We start from the raw sequence: 24,529 nt of genomic DNA on the forward strand, positions 1-24,529 counted from the left end.
ATTTTAACAAAGCTAATCTGAAAACAAGACTCCCTAAATTTTACCAGCATATCGATTGCGCAACCAGGGGTGGTAAAACCTTGGATCATTGTTACTCTAACTTCCGCGACGCATATAAGGCCCTGCCCCGCCCCCCTTTCGGAAAAGCTGACCACGACTCCATTTTGCTGATCCCTGCCTACAGGCAGAAACTAAAACAAGAGGCTCCCACGCTGAGGTCTGTCCAACGCTGGTCAGACCAACCTGACTCCACACTCCAAGACTGCTTCCATCACGTGGACTGGGACATGTTTCGTATTGCGTCAGATGGAAATATTGACGAATACGCTGATTCTGTGTGCGAGTTCATTAGAACGTGCGTCGAAGATGTCGTTCCCATAGCAACGATAAAAACATTCCCAAACCAGAAACCGTGGATTGATGGCAGCATTCGCGTGAAACTGAAAGCGCGAACCTCTGCTTTTAATCAGGGCAAGGTGTCTGGTAATATGTCCGAATATAAACAATGCAGCTATTCCCTCCGCAAGGCTATTAAACAAGCTAAGCGTCAGTACAGAGACAAAGTGGAATCTCAATTCAATGGCTCAGACACAAGAGGCATGTGGCAGGGTCTACAGTCAATCACGGACTACAAGAAGAAACCCAGCCCAGTCACGGACCAGGATGTCTTGCTCCCAGGCAGACTAAATAACTTTTTTGCCCACTTTGAGGACAATACAGTGCCACTGACACGGCCTGCAACGAAAATGCGGTCTCTCCTTCACTGCAGCCGAGGTGAGTAAGACATTTAAACGTGTTAACCCTCGCAAGGCTGCAGGCCCAGACGGCATCCCCAGCCGCGCCCTCAGAGCATGCGCAGACCAGCTGGCCGGTGTGTTTACGGACATATTCAATCAATCCCTATACCAGTCTGCTGTTCCCACATGCTTCAAGAGGGCCACCATTGTTCCTGTTCCCAAGAAAGCTAAGGTAACTGAGCTAAACGACTACCGCCCCGTAGCACTCACTTCCGTCATCATGAAGTGCTTTGAGAGACTAGTCAAGGACCATATCACCTCCACCCTACCTGACACCCTAGACCCACTCCAATTTGCTTACCGCCCAAATAGGTCCACAGACGATGCAATCTCAACCACACTGCACACTGCCCTAACCCATCTGGACAAGAGGAATACCAATGTGAGAATGCTGTTCATCGACTACAGCTCGGCATTCAACAACATAGTACCCTCCAAGCTCGTCATCAAGCTCGAGACCCCGCCCTGTGCAACTGGGTACTGGACTTCCTGACGGGCCGCCCCCAGGTGGTGAGGGTAGGCAACAACATCTCCACCCCGCTGATCCTCAACACTGGGGCCCCACAAGGGTGCGTTCTGAGCCCTCTCCTGTACTCCCTGTTCACCCACGACTGCGTGGCCACTCACGCCTCCAACTCAATCATCAAGTTTGCGGACGACACAACAGTGGTAGGCTTGATTACCAACAACAACGAGACGGCCTACAGGGAGGAGGTGAGGGCCCTCGGAGTGTGGTGTCAGGAAAATAACCTCACACTCAACGTCAACAAAACTAAGGAGATGATTGTGGACTTCAGGAAACAGCAGAGGGAACACCCCCCTATCCACATCGATGGAACAGTAGTGGAGAGGGTAGTACGTTTTAAGTTCCTCGGCATACACATCACAGACAAACTGAATTGGTCCACTCACATAGACAGCATCGTGAAGAAGGCGCAGCAGCGCCTCTTCAACCTCAGGAGGCTGAAGAAATTCGGCTTGTCACCAAAAGCACTCACAAACTTCTACAGATGCACAATCGAGAGCATCCTGGCGGGCTGTATCACCGCCTGGTACGGCAACTGCTCCGCCCACAACCGTAAGGCTCTCCAGAGGGTAGTGAGGTCTGCACAACGCATCACCGGGGGCAAACTACCTGCCCTCCAGGACACCTACACCACCCGATGTTACAGGAAGGCCATACAGATCATCAAGGACAACAACCACCCGAGCCACTGCCTGTTCACCCCGCTACCATCCAGAAGGCGAGGTCAGTACAGGTGCATCAAAGCTGGGACCGAGAGACTGAAAAACAGCTTCTATCTCAAGGCCATCAGACTGTTAAACAGCCACCACTAACATTGATTGGCTGCTGCCAACACACTGACACTGACTCAACTCCAGCCACTTTAATAATGGGAATTGATGGGAAATTATGTAAAATATATCACTATCCACTTTAAACAATGCTACCTTATATAATGTTACATACCCTACATTATTCATCTCATATGCATACGTATATACTGTACTCTATATCATCTACTGCATCCTTATGTAATACATGTATCACTAGCCACTTTAACTATGCCACTTTGTTTACATACTCATCTCATATGTATATACTGTACTCGATACCATCTACTGTATCTTGCCTATGCTGCTCTGTACCATCACTCATTCATATATCTTTATGTACATATTCTTTATCCCCTTACACTGTGTATAAGACAGTAGTTTTGGAATTGTTAGTTAGATTACTTGTTGGTTATTACTGCATTGTCGGAACTAGAAGCACAAGCATTTCGCTACACTCACATTAACATCTGCTAACCATGTGTATGTGACAAATAAAATTTGATTTGATTTGATTGTTCCTGTCTTTGTGTTTGTGGCACCAGACTGTTTTGTTTTTTTCCACGTTTCTTGTTTTGTAGATTGTTGTATTTTCATCTTTATTAAAGATGTACAAAACTAACCACGCTGCATTTTGGTCTGCCTCTCTTTCACCAGAAGAAAACCGTTAGTTACACGTGAGGCTTATTTGAAGTTTCGCAATGCTTAGGTTGTTATGAGTTGTAAGTGAGGACTTGGTGGACTGTGTATTCTTTAGGTTAGATTTGACTTCATGTGTTCTCTCTCGTGTGCTAGTAAGGCCACAGATGTCAGACAGGTAGGATTCCAGTTGAGGTGGTTTAATAACGCTGAAAATGCACAGGCTCGGAATGGCACCGCACACTGTTTGTAGCATGGATGGGCTAAGGCAGAGTATGAGTGGAGTGGAGCGAGGAGTGTAGCGTGTACCATTTGACTAGAGTGTGGAGAACGAGATTCCCAAAGGCTGGAACATCTGTCTTTTAGCCCGCTTCAATTTCACTCCAGTCTAACTCACTTCAGTAGCTCTGGGCCCGGCCCAGCATGCATTTGTAGTCTACTTGTGTGCAGCTACCAATCGCACCTTGCTTTAGCTACGGTTATGGAGTTCACTAAATATGTTCATAAAGAAACTGATAAAACACACAGGTGCTAAATCAAGGTGTTATATTATCTATACAATAGGTCATAAAAGATTTTGGATTAATAGGCCTGGCATATTCCCATATTCCCCCACCTTGATTGGGTTATTCAGCCTAAAAACCTTTAGACCTACCCATAGAAAAATAAACAACAATAACACTGCATCTCTGCCCAGCCTGGCAAGAGGGGCCAAAAAGCTATTTCGCATCCCCAGTGGCTCTGCAAGTGTGGAGAGGATATTCTCTGCTGCTTGCCTGCTCTATAGGCACCATCTATGTCTACAGATGAGATCTCACTGGACAACTGGGTATGTCCTTCATATCCCAGTGTCTTCAGGCCATATAATGATGTTCTTAAACAGGATGTGTTGAGGCTGTAGAGTTCCATTAGACTAGAGAGAGGTATCCATTTGGAATATAAATGCGACATAATTTGCCAATGTGTTGTGACGTGGAATCTACGCAGACAGTCAACTGTTTTGAGGGTGAAATTTCAACCGCAGTATTATGTCATCTTGGTAACCAAATTTAAACATAGACAACATTTTTACCATGAAATCAATGTCAGATTTTAAAAGTTACATCCATTATCAGAAGAAAAAAACAACAGGCTGACCAGCACCTCCTAGTGGAGAATTTATCTATGGACAGCAGATATTCCCAAACTGGGGGATACGCGCAATGTCGTCAGGGGTACGCCAAATACAAATGTGATTAATGCAATTGAGGCTGTGATTAAGAATTTGGAGCTCTTCTCTGTCTGCATTAACAATGACCTTCCTCCATGCCCTGCCTCCAGTCCACTTACCAAAATCTGAACAAGAGAGCCTAATTAAAACTGCAACAAGTGGTTCTGTGAAAATGTTATTTATTATTTAATCAGAAGCCACTGCCAGATTACCAGAGTTCCTCTGTCCATTGTCTGTGTTCTTTTGCCCATCTTAATCCTTTTTTTTGTCCAGTCTGAGATATGGCTTTTTCTTTGCAACTCTGCCTAGAAGTCCAGCATCCCGGAGTCACCTCTTCACTGTTGATTTTGAGAATGGTGTCTTGCGGGTACTATTGAATGAAACTGCCAGTTGAGGACTTGTGAGGTGTCTGTTTCTCAAACTAGCCTCCCACTCCTCTTTCTTTTCTGGTTAGAGCCAATTTGCTCTGTTCTGTGAAGGGAGTAATACACAGCGTTGTATGAGATCTTCAGTTTCTTGTCAATTTCTCACATGGAATAGCCTTCATTTCTCAGAACAAGAATAGACTGACGAGTTTCAGAGGAAAAGTCTTTGATTCTGGCCATTTTGAGCCTGTAATTGAACCCACAGATGCTGATTTTTATTTTTTTATTTCACCTTTATTTAACCAGGTCGGCTAGTTGACAACAAGTTATTATTTACAACTGCGACCTGGCCAAGATAAAGCAAAGCAGTGCGACACAAACAACAACACAGAGTAACACATGGAATAAACAAACATACAATAGAAAAGTATATATACAGTGTGTGCAAATGAGGTAAGTTAAGGGAGGTAAAGGCAATAAATAGGCCATAGTGGTTGAAGTTATAACAACACAGCAATTCAACACTTGAGTGATAGATGTGCAGAATATGAATGTGCAAATACAGGTACTGGGGTGCAAAGGAGCAAAATAAATAACAGTATGGGGATGAGGTAGTTGGATGGGCTATTTACAGATGGGCTATGTGCAGGTGCAGTGATCTGTGAGCTGCTCTGACAGCTGATGCTCTAGATACTCAACTAGTCTAAAGAAGGCCAGTTTTATTTTTTCTTTAATCAGAACAACAGTTTTCAGCTGTGCTAACATAATTGCAGAAGGGTTTTCTAATGATCAATTAGCATTTTAAAATTATAAACTGGGATTAGCTAACAAAACGTGCCATTGGAACACAGGAGTCATGGTTGCTGATAATGGGCCTCTGTACGCCTATGTAGATATTACATAAAACATCTGCCGATTTCAGCTACAATAGTCATTTAACAATAACAATGTCTACACTGTATTTCTGATCAATTTGATGTTATTTTAATGGACAAAAAAATATGCTTTTCTTTCAAAAACAAGGACATTTCTATGTGACCCCAAACATTTGAACGGTAGTGTATACGTCACCTCGTTGACACTCCGGAGAACCTTGAACGGCCCCACAAACCGGGGGCTCAGTTTCTTGTATCAACTGCAGGAGCCTCAGTCCGGCCCGGAGTCCACAGAAACAGGGTCGGCTGAAAACCCAGAACACACTGGAAGGGAGTCAACCCAGTGGAGGAGTGTCGCAGCGAATTCTGGGTGTACTCTGCCCAGGGAAGGAATCGTGCCCACTCACCCTGCCGGTCCAGACAGTTACTCCTCAGGAACATCCCCAGGTCCTGGTTCATCCTCTCCACCTGCCCGTTGGACTGAGGCCGATACCCGGAAGTGAGGCTGACTGTGAACCCGAGCTTCTCCGTGAAGGCCCTCCATTCTCGTGATGTGAATTGGGGGCCACGGTTGGAGATGATGTCCTCCGGAAGGCCATAATGCCAGAAGACATGCTGGAAGAGTGCCTCGGCGACCAGGAGAGTAGTGGCAAGACCAGGAAGAGGAATTCAATTAAATTACTTCGCAAATCGATCCACCACCACCAGAATGGTGGTGAAACGATCAGAGAAGAGGAGATCGGTTACAAAAACAATGGATAGAGGAGACCAGGGTCGCAGAAGCACAGGAAGCGGTAGGAGCTTCCCTGCTGGAGCATTCCGGGGAGACTTGGTTTGGGCACATAGGAACAGGAGTTGATATAATGAGTGACATCCAGCTCCAAGGTGGGCCACCAGTACTTCTAACCGATGGAGTGGATGGTGTGAGATATACCTGGATGTCCAGTGGTGACAGCTGTGTGTGCCCAGGTCAGCAGCCGGTCCCTTATCCCTGTGGGGACATAGCTGTGTGTGCCCAGGTCAGCAGCCGGTCCCTTATCCCTGTGGGGACATAGCTGTGTGTGCCCAGGTCAGCAGCCAATCCCTTATCCCTGTGGGAACATAGGTGCGCCCAGGAGGACAGTTCAGGAGTGTGGGCTCCCTCTCCAGAGCCTGGCGGATCTCCATCTACACCCCAGACCACAGAATCTACGACTCGGGAAGATGGGATTATAGGCTCCCTCAGGACAGGGCCCTCTCCCAAATCGTAGAGATGGGACAAGGCATCGGCCTTGGTATTCTTTGAGCCTGGGCGATAGGTTAGCGTGAAGTTAAACCTTGTTGAGAAAAGGGCCCACCTTGCTTGGCACAGAATCAGCCTCCTCACTGTACGTATGTACTACCGGTTCCTGCGTGTTGGTGATGATGACGAATGAATCTTTGGCGCCCTCCAGCCAGTGTCTCCACTCCTCTAATGTCAACTTCACCACCAGAAGCTCACGATCACCTACATCATAGTTCCTCTCAGCAGGGGACAGTTCTTAGAATAAAATGCACATGGGTACAACTTCTGTGGGTTCCCCTGTTGTTGAGACAAAACTGCCCCCACGCCTACCTCGAAAGCGTCCACCTCCACCACACAGGATATTGTGGGATCTGGATCTCAGCACTGGGGCCGAGGTGAAACGTCCCATAAGACGGAAGGCTTCATCAGCTGCTGGACCTCACAACCTACGGATGCCTCCCTTAAGGAGAGAGGTGAGAGGAGCGGCAACAGAGCTGAAATTCCTGATGAAACGATGGTAGATGTTGGCAAACCCCCAAAAACATTGTATCCCTTTAATGGTGGTTGGGACTGGCCATGACCTGACTGTATCTACCTTCTTGTCGTTCATCTTCACTCCCTGCGGGCTGATTTGGTAACCCAAGAAGGAGACCGCCCTCTGATGGAATTGACACTTCTCAGCCTTGACGAACAGGAGATGAGCAAGGAGGCGTTCCAGGACTGCTGGAACGTGTGTGATGGGATCCACCATATTAACCGAGTAGATTAAGATGTCATCAATATATACGATCACCTGGCGTCTGAGCATGTCCCTGAACACCTCGTTGATGAATGCCTGGACCACTGATGGAGCATTGGCTAAGCCAAAGGGCATCACCAAGTACTCGGAGTGACCAGAAATTGTGCTGAACGTGGTCTTCCACTCATCCCCTCCCGAATGCAGATGAGATTGTAGGCAGTCCGCAGGTCCAGTTTCGTGAAGAACCAGGCCCCCGCGGAGCTGCTCGATGGCAGACGGCACGAACGGGAGGGGGTACCGATACTTCTTTGTAACTTCATTGAGTCCTCTGTAATCAATGCAAGGCCGTAATCCTCCATCCTTCTTGGCCACAAAGCAGAAACCAGCCGATGCAGGGGAAGTGGGCGTGCAGATGAACCCCTGTTGGAGCGCGTCCTGAATGTAACCCTCCATGGCCTGGGTCTCAGCTACAGACAGAGGGTAGATGCGTCTGCGCAGGGGTGTTGCATCAGAAAGCAGGTTAATGGCACAGTCCCAGGGGCAATGAGGAGGGAGACAGGTGGCCTGGGTCTTGGAGAATACCTCCCTCAGATCCTGGTACACCTCCGGGATGTTGGGCTGAAGGACAACAAAGGACTCTCAACCGACATGGAATCACAGGGAAGCAGGTCTTCCGGCATTCAGGTGACCAGTGATTCTCATCCTCAACCATGAAATGGTGGGGTTATGGTGTTGAAGGCAAGGATGATCTTGTGAACTGGTGCACTGGTGATGAAGAAGGGGATATTCTCCTGATGATTGGACTCCACAGTGAGGGTAAGCAGTTGAGTGATGTGTGTAATGGTTCCGGAAAAGGAGAGGAGAGTGGGTATGAAGTAATATTGAGAGAGGAGGCAAGGGTCTGATCCATAAAATTCCAACACCAGAATCCACTAAAGCTGTTGACACAGGACATGAGGGACAGTCAACCAACGAGATGGACACCAAAAAGTGCCTAACAGGAAGTGATGAAAATGGAATACTCTCTCCTGGCCCAGGCGACGGCAGATCACGTGACTGTCCCTCTGTTCTAGTAGATACCGGATTCGGACATTCCTTGAACACAGTACATACAGAGCCCCGGTTGTATCCGTCTGCGGCGCTCCACCGCGGGGAGGTGTGTGACCTCTACCTCCATGGGTTCAGGCTCTGATTCCGAGTGTTCACGAAAGGGGAGAGAAGCAATGAGAATTCTGACACTACTGGAGAAGGTTATCCAGATGGATTGCTATCGCAATGAGTGTGTCCAGGGTAAGGTTGTCGTCTCGGCAGGCCAATTCCGTCTGGACCTCCTCGAGCAGACCTCTTCTAAATAGCGTGCGAAGCGCCGGATAATTCCATCCATTGGATGCTGCTACTGTCTGGTAGGTGAGTGCGTACTCAGCACCTGCCTGATCCCCCTGCCATAGTTGAAATAGACGCTCACCTCCCTCTCCGGGGGATGATCAAAGATACATTTGAACAGAGCCATGAACCCTTCAAATGAATTTAGCTCCTCCTCTCCTCTCTCCCAGATGGCCGTAGCCCATTCCATTGCCTGCCCCGTCAGCAGAGAAATAACCATGGCAACCTTAGACCCTTTCGGTGGTGGGGGCTCCCATCTGGTGTGTAAAATAAAGGGAGCACTGAAGTGGAAAACCACAGCATTTGGATGGGGTACCGTCATATTTTTCAGGGAGGGATAAATGGGCATCTGAGGACCTGAGAGGCTTGCTGAATGGGCTGTTGGGCTGGCTCACTGGGTAGGCTGGTTCTAAAGTATCCTCCACGAGTAGGATGCTGCGCCTCCCGGGAATATTAGTGACGCTGCAAACTGTGAAGGACCTCTTCCATGGCCGTCCCCATTTGTGCCAGCTGGCCATGGTTCTGACGCAGAAGGTAGCCCTGTTCGTTGATCGTCTGAGAGATATCCGATTTTCCTGCTGCTTCCATTGTTGGAGTTGGTATTTTGTAACGATGACGCCGTGAGTCAAGAAGCAGGTAAAAGGTTTAATGAAAACAACAAACATGCAACAAGACAGTATAACAGAAGTGAGGTAAACTGAACACAGGTGCAATACCAACTGAGGTATGAACAAAAAGAAGGGACCTATAAAGGGGAGGTGAAGAGGTCCAGGCGTGAATCATAACGATGAGTGCCAGGTGAGCATAATGATGAGTGCCAGGTGAGCATAACGATGAGTGCCAGGTGAGCATAACGATGAGTGCCAGGTGAGCATAACGATGAGTGCCAGGTGTGCATAACTATGAGTGCCAGGTGAGCATAACGATGAGTGCCAGGTGAGCATAACGATGAGTGCCAGGTGAGCATAACGATGAGTGCCAGGTGTGCATAACTATGAGTGCCAGGTGAGCATAGCGATGAGTGCCAGGTGAGCATAGCGATGAGTGCCAGGTGAGCATAACGATGAGTGCCAGGTAAGCATAATGATGAGTGCCAGGTGTGCATAATGATGGGTGCCAGGTGAGCATAATGATGAGTACCAGGTGTGCATAGTGATGAGTGCCAGGTGTGCATAATGATGAGTGCCAGGTGGGCATAATGATGAGTGCCAGGTGTGCATAATGATGAGTACCAGGTGTGCATGATGACGATTCCCAGGACCGATGGTTAGTATTCCGAAGACGCCGCACGCCGGAGGAGGAGCAGGAGTAGACGTGACACAGTGTTCATGTTAATGATGTTCTCACTGTCTTCCTTTTCCTCTACATGTTTACAGATGACATCGGGAGGAGAGGAGTAAGTAGTGCCTAAAGATCATCACTTTGCTAACATTATTAGAATCAATGTCTATTCTAAAAGAAAAAGTAGAAAACACATCAAGTTGTTCATATTAATATTTCCTGACTTTTATCTGATGTTGGAACAATGACATGAGACAAGGAGTCCCAGAGAGAGACGACATCTTCTAGTGTTCATGTTAATGATGTTCTCACTGTCTTCCATCTATTCCACATATTTATAGATGACCTCAAGAAAGAGACGGGTGTCTTCCGATCATCACTTTACTAGATTTATGTCAACCATTTTATGGTTCTTTTTTTGAGCACAAAACGGGCAACCAGTAGTTGCTACATTCATTTTTGTACATGTATGAATTATATCTACCCATTGTTTCTTGAAGAATATAACTTATTAATTATTAAAGAGCCTAGTTTAACTTTTGTACCCCATCAGAACCCAAAATATAACCTGTTTTATCTCAGTGTTTGTAAACTAAGTAAATGTAAGGGAATACCCCCCTGTATTGGACAAAAATGAATGGGAAGTCATTGGCATCGGACAAACCATATACACATTGTCCAATACCACCCAATTCGGCGTTGATTCATGCAAAGTGTATTGCAAATGCCATATGGCAATTGCCAGTTGTAACACTTTAAAAATCCAACAGGTGGCGAATGCGTTCCACCTTGGTTTTTCATATTGGAAATGTAACCCAAATCAACATCCAAAAGCAAAATTTTGAAAAAATGATTTTTTTGTCAAAAACTTATCACCCCTTAAAAAAGTGCTTTCTGGACCGTTTTTCGAAATTCTTTCGAATTTTGTGTCAATTACACACGTATAAGAACTGTATCATCATACTTTAGTCGTATTTTATTATCATTTTTTTCTTTATTTTTTTTTCTACTTGTGCATAAGGCAATATGATTTCATAAGAAGTCAAAAGTCGAAAATGTGAACTTTAAAAAAAAAACGTATCACCCTCGTAAAAAAGTGCTTTCTGGACCGTTTTTCGAAATTGTTTCGATTCTGTGTCAATTAATCATGTGTAAGAACTGTATGAATATGCTTTTGTTTTTTTTTTTTTTACTTGTGCATAAGGAATATGATTTGACCATTTGCAATATGATTTCATAGGAAGTCAAAAGTCAAAGTCAAAAGTCACTTTTTTTGGGGCCAAATGCCATAAGAAATTTGACATGCTCAAAAATCTTGCAGAAATGCAAAATTGACTGGCCTGATGAACTCGGGATGGCCGGGCAGTGATAGTTGTTCCTTTCCATCACTCGTTGTGTTGATTTCATCATGTCCATTTGGTGATGTTTTTTTCACTATAGAATCATATTGCAAATGCACGTGCATTTGCAATATGTTTCAATGGGCATTTACCATCACGAATTTGGCATGCTCAAAAATCCTGCAGAAACCATGTGTGTTCTTTGCTATTAAAGGATCGCAGTTGCAATGCAGAAGGGGCTCTCAGAGAATTCATTGAGAGACACTGAATTTATCTGAGAGTCACAGGATTGTGATAGAGCTGATATAATTAAAGATGGACTTTGATAACTAACTCTGACTTGTGTGGTTTGCGCTCATGATTTGGTAAGAAGAGGAAATCGTGCACGACATTTGGCGACGAGGAGGATGTGAATCTTCACTCGGTGACCGTTCCTACGATCTAGGTAAATAAGTCGTGCACGAGGGATCCCCTTAACTTGGGATCTCAGGGAGAACCACACTTCGGGAACGAAGCAGATGGACCAGCCTTTGATATAAGAGGAAGCGAGCCGAGTGGATACCACATCTCGAACTGAGTTTTTTTTTAAGAAAAAGGTGAGCGAACCACACACAGATTTGAAGTCGAGTTTTTTAATTATGCCTGTTACGTATACTCTGAGCGTGAATTCCTTTGTAAGGAAGGCACCTTGGCGGCGTAAGCAGGGCCGAGTCAGAGGAGAGTAATCTGGGGGTTTTGTAGACTCAAGATACTCTGCACTGTCCGGTTGCCAGTGACCAAGAGCCCTCCTGACACTGAATTGATCACAGTGGGGATTTGGTGAGGTCTGTCGGGGTGATGGGCCAGGGGGTCTGTGTGTTCTAGGTGAAACACGGCACTTGGTGAAGCCCTATTGGAAGAAGGACCTCATTCTGTGCGTCTGTGTGATTTGTCTAAGTGACCCTCAGATGTGGTGAATTCCAATTATTTTAAATGTGCTAGCCAGGTATGCCCTGGGTTACTCTGTGTGAGTATTTTGTTATGGGATCACTAGGTAATAGTTGTCGGACCGTTCTGTGTGAGCGGGGTAGGGTTGACTCTGTGTGGGCGGGGTAGGGTTGACTCTGTGTGAGAGGGGTAGGGTTGACTCTGTGTGAGCGGGGTAGGGTTGACTCTGTGTGAGCGGGGTAGGGTTGACTCTGTGTGGGCGGGGTAGGGTTGACTCTGTGTGAGCGGGGTAGGGTTGACTCTGTGTGGGCGGGGTAGGGTTGACTCTGTGTGAGCGGGGTAGGGTTGACTCTGTGTGAGCGGGGTAGGGTTGACTCTGTGTGGGCGGGGGTAGGGTTGACTCTGTGTGAGCGGGGTAGGGTTGACTCTGTGTGGGCGGGGTAGGGTTGACTCTGTGTGAGCGGGGTAGGGTTGACTCTGTGTGGGCAAACCTTTTTTTCTGATGTTCTGTGTGGACGTCTGACCAGTTCTATGGGAACATCTGATCCTGTGTGGATGATCCTGAAAGTTCTGTGTGAACATCTGATACTGTGTGGATGATCCTGAAAGTTCTGAACATCTGATCCTGTTCTGAAAGTTCTGTGAACATCTGATCCTGTGTGGATGATCCTGAAAGTTCTGTGTGAACATCTGACATGATCCTGAAAGTTCTGTGTGAACATCTGATCCTGTGTGATGATCCTGAAAGTTCTGTGTGAACATCTGATCCTGTGTGGATGATCCTGAAAGTTCTGTGTGAACATCTGATCCTGTGTGGATGATCCTGAAAGTTCTGTGTGAACATCTGATCCTGTGTGGATGATCCTGAAAGTTCTGTGTGAACATCTGATCCTGTGTGGATGATCCTGAAAGTTCTGTGTGAACATCTGATCCTGTGTGGATGATCCTGAAAGTTCTGTGTGAACATCTGATCCTGTGTGGATGATCCTTAAAGTTCTGTGAACATCTGATCCTCCTGTTCTGTGAACATCTGATCCTGTGTGGATGATCCTGAAAGTTCTGTGTGAACATCTGATCCTGTGTGGATGATCCTGAAAGTTCTGTGTGAACATCTGATCCTGTGTGGATGATCCTGAAAGTTCTGTGTGAACATCTGATCCTGTGTGGATGATCCTTAAAGTTCTGTGTGAACATCTGATCCTGTGTGGATGATCCTTAAAGTTCTGTGTGAACATCTGATCCTGTGTGGATGATCCTGAAAGTTCTGTGTGAACATCTGATCCTGTGTGGATGATCCTTAAAGTTCTGTGTGAACATCTGATCCTGTGTGGATGATCCTGAAAGTTCTGTGTGAACATCTGATCCTGTGTGGATGATCCTGAAAGTTCTGTGTGAGTACCTAAGATTTCTTAAGTTTTATATGGATTCTGTGAATTATTTGAAATTATGATGAATTGTACGCGTGTATAATCAATTACTAGAAAGTTGGTAAAGTAATGCTGAGAATGATTAGATACAATTTAAACCACCCATTCGTAGACGTCGTAGGTTTTGAGTTGATATCTTAAATGGATAATTTGATAAAGATGAAGTTTTTAAGCACTATTAAAATAATCTACAAAATCTGGGATATTGAGCTCTAGAAACTGATTAGAGTGTGTCCACTTTTGGTTATCTTACCCTAACGATGTAACTATAGAACGCATATTAAAATTGGGCTATTATTCTTCTGGGAATTACCGATAGTGACGTGTTTAGATTTGACTTAGAAATTGGGTTTATATGCAGAGAATCTTAGTTTTTTGCAATAGCATTAGTGGTTCAGTGGTAGAATTCTCACCTGCAACACGGGAGGCCCGGGGTTCCATTCCCAGTCATGGCGCTGGCTGAATTCAGAGTTTTTGATTGTAAATAATCTATTTGTATGTTTTGCCTGGAAAGTTATGCTCGCTAGTGTTTGTATAAGAGATAAATTGAACGTTTTCAATAGATTGTTAGGGTTAAATTGATAGACTAATTCAATTTAAAATAATAACGATGCAAATTCTGATGCAAGACGATGTCTGTTCACTAAATTATCTGCTGGAATAATGTATTGAGAATTGGGTCGTATTTAAATTACTGTATCAGTAGAGAAGACAGTTACCTAAGTTATAGAAATGCTGAATAATAGCGGGGAGAGAATGGCAATGGAAAGTGGTTACCGAAATGTTTTTCATTCTTATAGATTGACTGACGCATGTTATAATGTTGGCGATGCGTGTGTTATTTTTAAAGAAATAGGATACATTTCATAAGTGTGGAGAGCAAAGAGAAGAGGAAGTTATAAAGTTGGGGTTTTAATCTTACGATAGAGGTAAGGAAAAACATTGAAATGAGAGGGGTTATATTTTTGCCCACTGGGGGAAAAATAAATAGGAGAGTTAAACTGAAAGTTGTGAGTGAGTAGGACATCGTAAGAATAGATTCTGATGGTTATTGATTCTTGGTTTGATTGTTTAAGTAACACCAGTTAATTCGAGCAGGAACGTTCATGTAGTCTAACATTATAGTATGTTTCCATTATGTGGAACAATGTCAGGTCATTAAAGGTGATTGCTGGATTGAGTAATATGAGAGCCTGTTGACAGAAGACTGAATGGTATGAATGTTGAAAAGCAAGCTTGGGCCAAACGAGTAAACTAGTATGTTAAGTGGGGGAGTATCATAGATTTTAATTATAGTGTTGTTACCGCAATAGTCAAAACAATTTCATGGAATTATCATTAGGTTTGGTTTATAGTTCACGTTTGAGTTTCTGAATCGATGTAGTGTAATGAATACTAAGTGTTTTTGTGTTTTCTCCGGAAAATGGATATTTCACTGTCTCTCTCTGGAATGTTTCCAGGGACTATACTCTTGGGGAGAGTGAGTGAAATTGAGGCCATAAACTACCACATTGGGATTTTAATGAGTTTTTATTTTCTGACTTTTTTTTCATTACACACACAAATTCTTTTGATAAAGGAATGTTCTGGGAACATGGAAATACAAAAATGTTTGGAACTAGTTGATTATTGTTTGCAAATAGTTTTATATAGTAAAAAACACTGCTGTAACGGCGTTCGTCTGTTGTGGAAAGAGAGTCGCCAAGGTGCCTTCCTTACAAAGGAATTCACGCTCAGAGTATACGTAACAGGCATAATTAAAAAACTCGACTTCAAATCTGTGTGTGGTTCGCTCACCTTTTTCTTTAAAAAAAAACTCAGTTCGAGATGTGGTATCCACTCGGCTCGCTTCCTCTTATATCAAAGGCTGGTCCATCTGCTTCGTTCCCGAAGTGTGGTTCTCCCTGAGATCCCAAGTTAAGGGGATCCCTCGTGCACGACTTATTTACCTAGATCGTAGGAACGGTCACCGGGTGAAGATTCACATCCCCTCCTCGTCGCCAAATGTCGTGCACGATTTCCTCTTCTTACCAATTCATGAGCGCAAACCACTCACAAGTCAGAGTTAGTTATCAAAGTCCATCTTTAATTATATCAGCTCTATCACAATCCTGTGACTCTCAGATAAATTCAGTGTCTCTCAATGAATTCTCTGAGAGCCCCTTCTGCATTGCAACTGAGATCCTTTAATAGCAAAGAGCACACATAGTCAGACAGCATAGACATAATAAATCGTTCAGCTTTGTCTCCTTACTCAAACCCCGAAACCATAAACCAACCCTCCATATCAACAGGCATATATCAAATTGTCATTTAGATACAACCAATTCTAAATACAACCAATCCTGGACAAACTCATGGAGAGGATAGAATGAATCCAGACACTGCCATCCTCCTTTCCCCGATGGGAAAAGTAGGGAGTGGTGACTGGCACACAGGCACAGTGGAGCTAAAGATATGTTTACACATGATGACACTTTGACCTCTCCCCTCTCTGCGGCCCATGCAACTTAGTCTTGACATAGAACAGATACTGCAACCCTGCCACAGTATTATACAAAAATAACATTCTGATGAGAAGTAACTTACAAACATATGATGAATATAAAACATCTTACCTATGTTACCAACAAATTCTGATTATTCCACAACACCAGTCACATTAATGTTGATGTTCTAGAACAGGGTGTGTTGAGACAGTAGAGGACCACTAGACTAGAGAGAGGTAGTCTCTGATACACCTGGATCACTGATGGACCAGTCACATTAATGTTGATGTTCTAGAACAGGGTGTGTTGAGACAGTAGAGGACCACTAGACTAGAGAGAGGTAGTCTCTGATACACCTGGATCACTGATGGACCAGTCACAGAGAAACACATGTTAAACTGACACTATTACAGGAACAGGCATAAGCCATTATATAGATGCCTCACCTGTCTGCATAGACTCTAGACTTGCTGACTTCCACAGATTCACATGCACATACAGTATGATGAAAATGATTAGATATGATTAGAGCAAGATTAATCATCATTTGAGAATGAAGTCAAGAGGTGGTAGGGAGAAACATCTTTATTGGATCAGTCTACTCTACTGAGGAACCCTGGACTCATTTAGGGTTAGAGGTGGTGGTAGGGAGGAATATCTTATTGGATCAGTCTCTCCTCACTGGGAAGCTAGGTAAGTAGTGTCTTCAGATCATCACTTTAATAACATCATGTAAACCAATATATATTCTATGTACCTTCTAAAGAAGTAGAAAACACATAATGTTGTTAACATGAATGTTTTCTGACTTTTATCTTATTATGTATGTCTACAGAAGAGGTTGAAGAGAATCTCTCTAGTCAACTGGGTAAGTAGTGTCCTTCATATCCCAGTGTGGGTTGCACCAACATGGATGAACTCTTAAACTGGGTAAGTAGTGTCCTTCATATCCCAGTGTGGGTTGCACCAACATGGATGAACTCTTAAACTGGGTAAGTAGTGTCCTTCATATCCCAGGGTGGGTTGCACCAACATGGATGAACTCTTAAACTGGGTAAGTAGTGTCCTTCATATCCCAGGGTGGGTTGCACCAACATGGATGAACTCTTAAACTGGGTAAGTAGTGTCCTTCATATCCCAGTGTGGGTCGCACCAACATGGATGAACTCTTAAACTGGGTAAGTAGTGTCCTTCATATCCCAGGGTGGGTAGCACCAACATGGATGAACTCTTAAACTGGGTAAGTAGTGTCCTTCATATCCCAGGGTGGGTAGCACCAACATGGATGAACTCTTAAACTGGGTAAGTAGTGTCCTTCATATCCCAGGGTGGGTAGCACCAACATGGATGAACTCTTAAACTGGGTAAGTAGTGTCCTTCATATCCCAGTGTGGGTTGCACCAACATGGATTAACTCTTAACCTGGGTAAGTGTAGTGTCCTTCATATCCCAGTGTGGGTCGCACCAACATGGATGAACTCTTAAACTGGGTAAGTAGTGTCCTTCATATCCCAGTGTGGGTCGCACCAACATGGATGAACTCTTAAACTGGGTAAGTAGTGTCCTTCATATCCCAGTGTGGGTTGCACCAACATGGATTAACTCTTAAACTGGGTAAGTAGTGTCCTTCATATCCCAGTGTGGGTAGCACCAACATGGATGAACTCTTAAACTGGGTAAGTAGTGTCCTTCATATCCCAGTGTGGGTCGCACCAACATGGATGAACTCTTAAACTGGGTAAGTAGTGTCCTTCATATCCCAGTGTGGGTCGCACCAACATGGATGAACTCTTAACCTGGGTAAGTGTAGTGTCCTTCATATCCCAGTGTGGGTCGCACCAACATGGATGAACTCTTAAACTGGGTAAGTAGTGTCCTTCATATCCCAGTGTGGGTTGCACCAACATGGATTAACTCAAAACAAACACACACACACACACACACACACACACACACACACACACACACACACACACACACACACACACACACACACACACACACACACACACACACACACAAAGAGGAAGCACTAGTTGCTGCATGAGTCACCACACACACACAGAGGGAATTAACACTGTAGTTACCAGACTCAGAGTGTGAACTGTGGAGGAAAAACAGGAGAGTCACAAACAGACTGTCTGGTCCAGTCTTCATTATTCCTGAAAGAGACAATTTGCTTTACAAAGAAACATCAATTATAAAGATCAGAACCATATATCAACCAATAGACCTTCAATATCTTACTATGGCTCCTTTCAGATAAAACCAGTAGACATTCAGTATCTTCATACATCTCTGTATATATCAATGATTTCACTCTTGCTGGTAGTGATTCTCTGATCCACCTCTACGCAAGCGACACCATTCTGTATACTTCTGGCACTTCTTTGGACACTGTGTTAAAACAAACCTCCAGACGAGCTACAATGCCATACAACTCTCCTTCAGTGGCCTCCAACTACTCTTAAATGCAAGTAAAACTAAATGCATGCTCTTCAACCGATCGCTGCCCACACCTGCCCGCCCGTCCAGCATCACTACTCTGGACGGTTCTGTGGACAATTACAAATACCTAGGTGTCTGGTTAGACTGTAAACTCTCCTTCCAGACTCACATTAAGCATCTCCAATCCAAAGTTAAATCTTGAATCGGCTTCCTATTTCGCAACAAAGCCTCCTTCACTCATGCTGCCAACCATACCCTCGTAAAACTGACTATCCTACCGATCCTTGACTTTTGTCATTTACAAAATAGCCTCCAACACTCTGCTCAGCAAATTGGATGCAGTATATCACAGTGCCATCCGTTTTGTCACCAAAGCCCCATATACGACCCACCACTGCGACCTGTATGCTCTCGTTGACTGGCCCTCGCTTCATATTCTTCGCCAAACCCACTGGCTCCAGGTCATCTATAAGTCTTTGCTAGTTAAAGCCCCACCTTATCTCAGCTCCTGGTCACCATAGCAGCACCCACCCGTAGCACGCGCTCCAGCAGGTATATTTCACTGGTCACCCACAAAGCCTATTCCTAGTTTGGCCGACTCTCCTTCCAGTTCTCTGCTGCCAATGACTGGAACGAATTACAAAAATAACTGAAGCTGGAGACTCATATCGCCCTCACTAACTTTAAGCATCAGCTGTCAGAGCAGCTCACAAATCATTGCACCTGTACATAGCCCATCTGTAATTAGCCCATCCAACTACCTCATCCCCATATTGTTATTTATTTTTTGCTCCTTTTCACTCCAGGAACAATCGTTAGTTGCAACATTCAGTTTTGGACATGAGTTTGAGTTTGAGTTTATTTTTATTTGTACAGGGACAGTGCACATTAATCAACATTTCAGTAAAAGTGGTTTTAGCCAACCGGCTAATTTTCAACCGCAGTCCCTGGGCAGGTTATTAAAAACAATTACAATATAGACAATAGCCACATAGGACAAGCAAGACGTAGCATACAGATATAGCAACATAGAACAAAAAGCAGAAAGACAAAATTCATAAAAGCAACAAAGTGTTTCCACACCTCACAAGCTACAGACAACAGACAACATGGAAAGCGGCAACACACAGCTAGGGACCATGTTCACAAATCTGATTGACCTTAGCCATGTCTTCAAGTATTTTGTGAAAGTGTGATATGTGGTGCAGTTATGTGTGTCTGATGGCAGTGTATTCCAGACATGGGAAGCTCTCACAGAGAAAGAGGATTTACTAAAGGTGCTTTTCCTTCAGGGAACCATACAGTCACCTCTCAAGGCAGACCTTGTGGATTTGCTGCCATATGTTTGGGTTTTCTGTTTCACAAAAGTACTGAGTGGAGGGGGAGCCAGGCCATTTAGGATCTTGAATACAAGACATGTGTCAGTGCATTGCACAAGATTTTCCCAACTCAGGAGCTCATGCTTTCTGAGGATGTAACAGTGATGATGGCTATTGGGCTTCCTATCAAGCACTTTGAGAGCCTGTTTGTAGACAGACTGAATAGGTTTTAATGTTGTACAGCAAGCTTGGGCCCAACTAGTCAAGCAGTATGTTAAGTGGGGGAGTATCATAGATTTGAAGTACAGTTTTGCTACCTTTGGAGTCAAACAATTTCGTATAAATCGGAAATTAGCTAGGTTGAATTTGGTTATTTGAATGACCTTTTTCACCTGCTTTTTAACAGAGAGGTTGGAATCAAGTATGATGCCAAGGTACTTAAAATCAGATACCACCTGGAGCTTCTCCCCTGACACTTAGACATCTGGCTCAGTAGCATCTGTTGCCCTCTTTGTGAAGAACATGCAGACTGTTTTTTTCACATTGAGATGCAAACACGAGTCACTGAGCCACTTTGTAACCTGGACCATTACAGTAGTGAGTTCTTGTGCAGCTTGTTGTTTGCTCTTTGCATGCACATATATCACTGTATCATCTGCATACATTTGAACTTCAGACCCAGTACAGACAGAAGGCAGATCATTAATGTACAGGCTGAACAGGAGAGGCCCCAGTATTGACCCTTGGGGCACGCCCACATCATAGCTACGAGTGGGCGACAGCTCATTGCTCACTCTGACACACTGAGTTCTGCCTTCAAGGTATGATTTCATTCATCTCAAGGCATCGGGGGAAAGTTGAACTTGGGCAATTTTGTGATGAGAACCTCATGGTTAACAGTATCAAAAGCCTTCCTTAGGTCCAGAAACTCAGCCCCAACAACACCCCCTCTGTCCATCTTGGACTTCACATTTTCCAGAAGAAAGCAGTTGGCTGTTTCTGTGGAGTGTTTTGCTCTGAAGCCAAACTGCATGGAGTGTAATGTGAAGGGGCTGTTGCTGAGGTGGGCAATCAGTTGTTCTGCTACACACTTTTCAACAACCTTCAACACCACAGGTAGTATGCTAATGGGCCTGTAGTTACTCACGTCAGCAGGGTCACCCGAATTTAAAGATGGATGTTATTATGGCCGACTTCCATACCGTTGGAAACACCCCCTGACCAATAGTTGTGTTGGTGACCTTAGTAATGGGGGCCAATGAGTGTCTATTTGTAGTTTTTAAGAAAGGCAGAGTCCAGCCAAAACACATCTTTGGCTTTAGAGTTCTTTAGTGAGCTAATCACCTTGTTCACCAGAAACCTCCCTTATGAAGACAGGTTGAGCGTCATTCACTAGCACTGAGCCCAAGAAATCAGTGGAGGGGTTCTGTGACAGTACCATGACAGATTCAATTAAGTAGGAATTGAAGGGTATTGCTATTTCGACTGCATCCTGTGTTAGATTGTTATTCACCATGATTTCTAGTCTTTTTTGCAGTGTTACTGTAACGGTTTTCCTCCTCTTCTGACGAGGAGTATGAAGGATCAGACCAATGCGCAGCGTGGTAAGTGTTCATATTTTATTGGAACAGAAACACTAAACAAAATAACAAAGAGAGTGAAACGAAAACGAAACTGTCCTGTAAGGTGCAGCAACACAAAACAGAAAACAACTACCCACAACCCATAGTGGGAAAACAGGCTACCTAAGTATGGTTCTCAATCAGAGACAACGATAAACAGCTGCCTCTGATTGGGAACCATACCAGGCCAAACACAGAAATACAAAAACATAGAACAACACATAGAATGCCCACCCCAACTCACGCCCTGACCAAACTAAAATAGAGACATAAAAAAGGAAACTAAGGTCAGGACGTGACAGTTACTATGGTGACAGTTAACGTGACAGTTAACTCTCCTAGTTAACTTTTTTAGATTCTCCCAGATCAATTTAGAATTTCCCTTTGCTTCACCAATTATGTTAATAAAAAAGCTTTCCTTGGCCTGTCTGATTTCTTTCATCACCTTATTTCTCAACATGGTAAACCTTACGTCTGTCATGCTCTAATTTGGATTCTAGGGCTGTTTTTAGAGCATAATCTCATTCTTTCATCAATTTCCAGATTTCTCGATTTAGCCAAGGAAGAGTGCTCTTTTGGCCAGGTTTGGATTTGATTATCTTTAGTAAGCCATTTATTGTAGTCTGGATTGTGGATAGAAAAACCTGATTATCAACTTCCACATCTGTATAGGATGTAACGTTCGTTGTCTTCCTCTGATGAGGAGTAAGAGAGATCGGACAAAGGTGCAGCGTGGTATGTGTCCATATTTATTTGAATGACCACAGAAATAACCAAAATAACAAAGAGAACCGATCGAAAACCGTTCTGGCTGGTGCAGACACACAACAGAAAATAATCACCCACAAAACACAATAGAAAACAGGCTCCCTAAATATGGTTCTCAATCAGGGACAACGATTGACAGCTGCCTCTGATTGAGAACCATACCAGGCCAAACACAGAAATAGCAAATCATAGAAAAACTAACATAGACAACCCACCCAACTCACGCCCTGACCATACTAAAACAAAGACATAACAAAAGAACTAAGGTCAGAACGTGACATAGGACAAGAGACTATTCCAGTAAATTCCCTTAATTGCATTTTCAGAATTATTTAATTCACTCTTAGGTATTCTTAGTTGATTGGGCTTTCTAACAGTAGAGAGGTTAAACCTGTTCTTAGAATGCTTTCTGGCTATAAGTGTCAGATTATGATCAGACAGCCCAGTAACCATATTGAATGATTTAGTCACTCTCTCTGGTTTATTACTGAACACCAAATCAATCTGTGTTTTAGAGCAACAAGTCACCCTGGTTGGCTCTTTAACTAGCTGTGTGAGGTCAAAGGTTTTAGTGGTCCATTTGAGAGTTTTCCTACAAGACTTGTCTTCATAATTCATGTTAAAATCTCCCATTAAGATGAATTCTTTCCCAAAATCACATTCCCTAAGCATGTTATTAAACTGATCAAAAACACACTTTTTTGGTGGAAGGTGGGCTATACATTCCAATAAGGGTAAAAGACATTTGGGGAGACAGTGTAACATTCAGGCCAATACATTCTAGTTCATCATCACATGACCACTCAATTTGTTTACATCGGATATGTTCTTTAATGTAAATCATCAGACCCTCCCTGCTCTTCCTTCAATCCTGTCTCTCCTGAAAACATTGTAGCCAATCACAATCAGAGCAGCATATGGAGAGGTTTTATGGAGCCATGTCTCTGAGAGGCAGAGGAAGTCAAGGTTGGAGTCTGAGTAGATGTTGAATTTGATCACTTTTTGGAATGTTACTACAAATGTTCAAGTGCCCCCCTAGTAGTCCCTTGGGTTTAGCTTGTGGGTCCCAGATTACTCGAGTGATTGACACATTGAAAAAGTTACATTTTCTGACGGATGGGTTATGCCGTTTTGTTTAGTTTTGATTAGGGGGAGTTCGGTAGTGCATTTAACTATCCCTCCTGCTTGCACTGGATGCGGGGAGCTAATTAAAACAGCTTGCGTACCAGAAGCAGAGTCAGGGATCGCATATAGAAACTTGGATATGTTTGCAGAGTCAAATTCCATCTTGGAGCCGGGTGAGTCAGGAGAAACCATGGGACCATAGCACTCACCCACTTCCACAACAGCAACGAGGCCATCCACTGCTTTCCACTCCGGTGAGTATCACTGGCTCGGTGATGTTAGGCCCAGGTTTGAGTTACACATCCCCAGAGAGCAGGAGGGTAGCGAACAGGTAGTTTAACAGTTTCCGATAAATGTTTGACTTGTGTTTGTTACGCCTAAGTGGTTCAGTGGAATAGGAAACGAGGTAGACTTGGCCATTATTCAGAACATTATGGTACACTGTGTACTGTCCGCTTCCGTGGAACGGTGAACCAATGTGTTTGGTGTTGATATTCTCCGGCAGTAGATTGATTGTGTCATCCCAGCAAGGACGCACTGAGATTATCAGTAGAGCAGCTACATAACTGACAATCATGGCAATGTACTGGAGATAAAACACATAATTGCGCTTTAAATCTTTGCATGTTACTTAGCTGGGGACGGCGTACACCTGATATTTTAGACAAAATAACAGCATTCGTAGGAGAAGCGGCACCTCCCTCCCGTTTTTTCGAAGCCCATGTGATCTGTGTTTCTTATACAGACTTATACTTATACATGAATTACATGTACCCATTGCTTCTTGAAGAATATAACTTATAAATGATTAAAGAGCTTAGTTTAACTGTTGTATCGCATCAGAACTCAAAATATAACCTTGTTTTATCTCAATGCTTGTAAACAAAGTAAATGTAAGCAAACACAATAGGTCTAAAACATATTTAAAACTATAATGTTGATATAGCATCATGGGTGGTCAGTCCTTACATCCATAATTCTGTCTATGAATTTGAGAGTGATATTATTTCTCCAGCCCCTCCCTCAGCTTTTTACCAAAACAACAGTGGCTGGGATTACGTTTGTTATCGTTTCAACTTCTGATTGGCCCCAGGTGTTCCTTCGGATGTTGGAACAGTGGTACGAGACAAGAGCCGGGATTCAAACCTTGACCCAGCAAATATAAAATACGAATTT

The sequence above is a fragment of the Oncorhynchus nerka genome, unplaced genomic scaffold, assembly GCF_034236695.1.
Source record: "Oncorhynchus nerka isolate Pitt River unplaced genomic scaffold, Oner_Uvic_2.0 unplaced_scaffold_776, whole genome shotgun sequence".
Taxonomy (NCBI): Eukaryota; Metazoa; Chordata; class Actinopteri; order Salmoniformes; family Salmonidae; genus Oncorhynchus; species Oncorhynchus nerka.